Here is a 6,126-nt window from a genome sequence, read left to right as displayed (position 1 = left end):
CAACAAAATCGTCTGCAAGGATGGATCATCAGTCTCAGCTGGGAAAGAGAGCTCGCTGCACAGGCAAGAACTGCCACAAAAGCAACTCCAAACAAATCCACTAGGAAAGACCCATCTGAGGGAGAAAAGATCACACAAGTAGATCTTGCCACACAAGCAACTCTACTAGGGATCAGAGATATCCGGAAATCACCAAATCTCTACAGGGGAGGAAGGCCTCAAGAGGTTTCTGGAGGGATCGTCAGTCACAACCGGAGAAAAGAGTTCAATGCACAGGCAGAAACGCCACAACAGCAACTCACGCTTAGGGAACAGAGATGCCAGGAAGCAACCAGATCTCTGATGGGGATAGATAGCATAGATGAATTTCATCATGCCAACAACTCCGCTAGCGATCTATCTGAAGAAATAACGGGATACTGGGATGTTAACCCACTAAATACTGAATCTTCCAAAGAAAAGCACCCATGCTAGGGCGAGAATAAAACTGGAGAGGAAAGTTGAAGTCTTCAACAAACACTTTGCTTGGGACTGACCCACAAAAGTGTTCAAACAACACTCTACTGGGGATGAAAACCATAATAGGGCTAATAGAGGCTTGGAGGAAGAATGTTGTACTGCCGGGGAAATGAAGCTGAACAACTTCAACCAACATTACACTGAGCAACCTCGCTGAGGAGAAACCATAAAAGGTATTATAGGAAAAAGATACAGTTATCTCGAGATGTGAACAAATGTCTTACCCTGTTGGGAATCATACCACCCTTGGGAGAGCACTGAGAATCTCCTGAGTATCTTTGATCATTGTGAATGTTCACTTTGTTTAAAATCTGTTTTGTGAAAAGTTTGTTTATTTTGGAAACAATGATATCTTTATCAATTAAAACATGCAAAACATTTGTTGAGTAGAAACAAATAAGAGTGCAAATAATTGGATAAAAGCTCAAATTTATTTGATGGAATGGTAGTCTGCAAATGGCAAGACTCCATAGATCTGTACAAGTTTGAAATTGGTGATATATATTGGAAAGGGCTACATTGAACATAATGACCATTTCTCCACCAATTCCGAATTTGATGTATTCGAAGCTTCGGTTGACGACGAATCGAGAATTTCTAGCGGATGACAGATGTAGAACACAGTCTTGTCAAGATGTAGTTACTTGCCAAATCCCTAATTTCTGCCTAGATTTCCCCAGGGTGAGGTACTCAACCTAGCGGGATGCAAATATACTTTTTTCATGTCTCTAACTTTTGCCTAGATCGCCCTTTCGGGTTTTCAATCCACCGAGACGCTCATTTTTGCCTAAGTCGCCCTTTCGGGTTTTCAACTTAGCGAGCTATTTTGTTTTTGTTTTTAGGCGAAGTATTTCTTGACTGTATCTGAATTCATAGGACGAGTGAAATCCTCCCCATCCATTGTTGTAAGCATCAAAGCACCGCCTGAAAAGACTCACTTGACAACATATGGACCTTCATAGTTTGGAGTCTACTTGCCCCTGGAATCGGGCGCGAAAGACAAGACTTTCTTGAGCACAAGGTCACCTTCTCGGAACACACGAGGCTTGACCTTCTTATCGAATGCTTTCTTCATTCTCTGCTGATATAACTGACCATGGCACATGGCAGTCAATCTCTTCTCTTCGATTAAATTCAGTTGGTCGTAACGACTCTGAATCCATTCAGCATCAGTCAACTTGGCCTCCATCAAGACTCGCATTGATGGGATCTCCACCTCTACTGGGAGCACAACCTCCATGCCGTAAACAAGAGAGAAAGGGGTTGCCCCTGTTGAAGTGCGGACAGATGTACGATATCCATGCAAAGCAAATGGCAGCATCTCGTGCCAATCTTTGTAGGTGACAACCATCTTCTGGATAATCTTCTTGATGTTCTTGTTAGCAGCTTCAACAGCCCCATTCATCTTGGGTCTGTAAGGAGAAGAATTATGGTGTGCAATCTTGAACTCACTGCACAGCTCTTCCATCATTTTGTTGTTCAAGTTAGATCCATTATCAGTAATGATCTTATCAGGCACACCATAACGGCATATCAGGTGATTCTTCACAAACTTCACGACCACCTGCCTGGTCACATTAGCATACGACGCCGCTTCGACCCATTTGGTGAAGTAGTCAATTGCTACTAGAATAAACCTGTGTCCGTTGGACGCTTTCGGTTCAATCATGCCAATCATGTCAATTCCCCACATAGAGAAAGGCCATGGTGATGAAATCACATTCAGAAGTGTCGGAGGAATATGAATCTTATCCGCGTAAATCTGACACTTGTGGCATTTCTTTACGTATTTGCAGCAGTCAGACTCCATTGTCAGCCAATAGTAGCCTGCTCTCGGCATCTTTCTAGCCATGGCATGTCCATTGGAATGAGTACCAAATGAACCCTCATGGACCTCAGTCATCAACAGGTCTGCTTCGTGTCTATCCACGCATCTGAGTAGAACCATGTCAAAATTCCTCTTATAAAGCACTTCGCCATTGAGGTAGAAACTGCCTGACAATCTCCTCAAAGCTTTCCTGTCTTTCACAGATGCCCCAGGCGGGTAGACCTGGTTTTGGAGGAAATACTTGATGTCGTAATACCAAGGCTTGTCATCTTGTACTTCTTCAACTGCAAATACATGAGCTGGTCTGTCCAAGCGCATCACGGTGATGTTGGGAACTTCATTCCAATACTTGACCACAATCATTGAACCAAGCGTAGCAAGAGCATATGCCATCCGATTATCTTCTCGAGGAATATGATGAAAGTCAACTTCTGTAAAGAATGTTAAAATCCTCCTCGCATAATCTCTGTATGGAATAAGACCAGGCTGATTCGATTCCCATTCACCCTTGATCTGATTGACAACGAGGGCCGAATCACCATAAACGTCGAGATGCTTGATCCTCAGATCAATGCAATCTTCCAATCCCATAATACAGGCTTCGTACTCAGCCATATTATTCGTGCATTTGAAAGTTAGCCTTGTTGTAAAAGGAATATGTGTGCCCTGAGGAGTAATGATTACTTCCCCAATTCCATTTCCGTACTGATTTACAGCGCCATCGAACACCATACTCCATCTGGAACCAGGCTCTGGCCCTTCATCGAGTGTAGGCTCATCACAATCTTTCATCTTCAAATACAGAATCTCCTCGTCTGGGAAGTCGTACTGAACAAACTGATGATCTTCAATCGGCTGATGTGCCAAGTGGTCAGCCAAGATACTACCTTTAATAGCTTTCTGAGCTCGATACTCGATATCATACTCAGATAACAACATCTGCCAACGGGAAATCCTCCCGGTTAAAGCAGGCTTCTCAAAGATATACTTGATTGGATCCATTCTGGATATCAACCAAGTTGTATGATTTATCATGTACTGGCGTAAACGCTTAGCGGACCAAGCCAAAGCACAGCATGTCTTCTCAAGCATTGAGTATCGAGACTCACAATCAGTGAACTTCTTACTCAGGTAGTAGATAGCAGATTCTTTCTTTCCAATTCGTCTTGCTGACCGAGTACACAACCCATCGAGTCTTCAAGAACAGTCCGATATATGATCAAAGGTCTTCCTTCTACAGGCGGAGACAAGATCGAAGGTTCAGACAGATACTCTTTGATACTGTCGAAAGCTTTCTGGCAATCCTCGATCCAATCATGAGACTGGTCTTTCTGGAGGAGCTTGAATATCGGCACACATGTGGCAGTCATGTGGGATATAAATCTGGAAATGTAGTTCAAGCGGCCAAGAAAACCTCGGACTTGCTTCTCAGTTTTGGGCGCAGGCATCTCTTGTATTGCTTTGACCTTTGCAGGATCAACCTCAATACCTCTCTCGCTGACAATAAAGCCCAATAACTTGCCAGAACAGACTCCAAATGTACATTTGTTGGGATTCAGACGAAGCTTGAACTTCCTCAAACGCTGAAAAAGCTTCAACAAATGCTCAACATGTTCAACTTTCGTTCGTGACTTAGCAATCATATCGTCGACATAGACCTCGATTTCCTTGTGCATCATATCATGAAACAAGGTAGTCATAGCTCGTTGATACGTGGCTCCGGCGTTCTTCAAACCGAAGGGCATCACTCGATAATAGAATGTTCCCCAAGGTGTGATGAATGTTGTCTTCTCCATATCCTCGGGTGCCATCTTGATTTGATTGTATCCGGAAAATCCGTCCATAAACGAGAAGACTTTGAATTTGGCTGTATTGTCTACCAACATGTCAATGTGTGGTAGAGGGAAATCATCTTTCGGACTAGCCTTATTCAAATCACGGTAATCCACACACATCCGGACTTTTCCGTCTTTCTTAGGCACATGCACAATATTGGCCACCCATTGAGGATACGTAGAAGTCACCAGAAACCCCGCATCAATTTGCTTCTGAACTTCCTCTTTGATCTTCACTGCCATATCTGGATGAGTTCTTCTGAGCTTCTGCTTCACTGGCACACACTCAGGTTTCAGAGGCAGGAAATGTTGCACAATATCTGTATCTAGACCCGGCATGTCTTCGTACGACCAAGCAAAGATATCGGAATATTCTCGTAGCAAACTGATCAACCCCTTCTTCACAGACTCTTCAAGGAGTGCCCCAATCTTCACTATTCGAACACAATCTTCAGACCCCAAGTTGACTGTTTCCAGATTCTCAAGATGCGGCTGAATGATCTTCTCTTCGTGCTCAAGAAGACGGGTAATCTCGTCAGGAATCCCTTCAACATCATTTTCCTCTGCTTCGAATACAGGGAATTCAAAATTGGGAGATGGCGTTGGATCATTATGTTCAATGGGTTTTAGAATCAACCTGCATAATGATTTTGAATATAAAAGCTTTTAGAAATTAACACAAGGCAATCATTATGCAGATGAAAAGATTGCTTTTATTCTTGTTTTTAGGGTTTTTTGTGATCACCGATTTCATGCAAAAAGCAAAAAGTGAAAACAAATGGAAAAACAAACATTTAACATGAATTTATTGAATGAAATATCATTGTATAAATGTTGCCAACAATGTCATCACTTCTCCTTTTGGCATGAAAGAAGGGTTTTTAAACAAAGTGAAACATTACTTTGATCTATGAATGACTGTAGGAACATCTACAGCGACCCAATTGTTGCAGATCCCGCCAGGGATGACAAAGTTGTCAGTATCCTCTGCATCTTCTTCCAGAATAGCAGCAACTTCCTCGTCCTGATCGGCGTGGATGAAACCTCCACTCTTGAACAGTCCTTTGTCGTTGAAGACCCCAGAAGAATAGCCAATTCCAGCCCCGGACTTATTATCTTCAAGCTCGATCATTTTTCCTAGACCAGCAACTGCACCACATTCGATGACCAGTTTCGCATCACGATAGGAAGCAAATGAAGGAGTTCTCTTCTCAACAGGCTCGGCTATAGATAAAGCTTGGAAAGGCATTCCAACTTCATCCTCGGCATCTATGTATGAGAAGGAAGACAAGTGGCTAACCAGGAGAGCCTTTTCTCCCCCTACCACAACCAGTTTCTTGTTCTTAACGAATTTCAGCTTCTGGTGTAGGGTGGATGTCACGGCGCCAGCCTCGTGAATCCATGGTCTGCCAAGGAGACATCTATAAGATGGGTGAATATCCATAACCTGAAAGGTGATCTGGAAATCAATTGGTCCAATCTTGATTGGGAGATCAACTTCCCGAATCACAGTCTTACGCGACCCATCAAAAGCTTTCACAACAACTCCACTCTGCCTCATGGGAGGCCCTTGAAATGACAATCTCGAGAGAGTGGATTTCGGCAACACATTCAAAGATGACCCAATGTCCACCAGCACGTTGGACATGGCGTCGTTCTTGCAATTCATGGATATGTGTAATGCTAGGTTGTGGTCTCTTCCCTCCTCAGGGAGATCAGCGTCACAGAAACTCAAAGTGTTACAAGCAATAATGTTTGCAACAATGTTGTCAAACTGTTCAATAGTGACATCATGATCGACATAAGCCAAGTCCAAAACTTTCTGCAGAGCCTCTCAATGGGGTTCTGAATTCAGAAGCAATGATAGCACGGAGATCTTGGATGGTGTTTGTAGAAGTTGATCTACAACACTGTACTCACTCTTCTTGATGAGCCTCAGCATCT

This window comes from Lathyrus oleraceus, chromosome 3, assembly GCF_024323335.1.
Source record: "Lathyrus oleraceus cultivar Zhongwan6 chromosome 3, CAAS_Psat_ZW6_1.0, whole genome shotgun sequence".
Taxonomy (NCBI): domain Eukaryota; kingdom Viridiplantae; phylum Streptophyta; class Magnoliopsida; order Fabales; family Fabaceae; genus Lathyrus; species Lathyrus oleraceus.
This window is presented reverse-complemented; position numbering follows the sequence as displayed.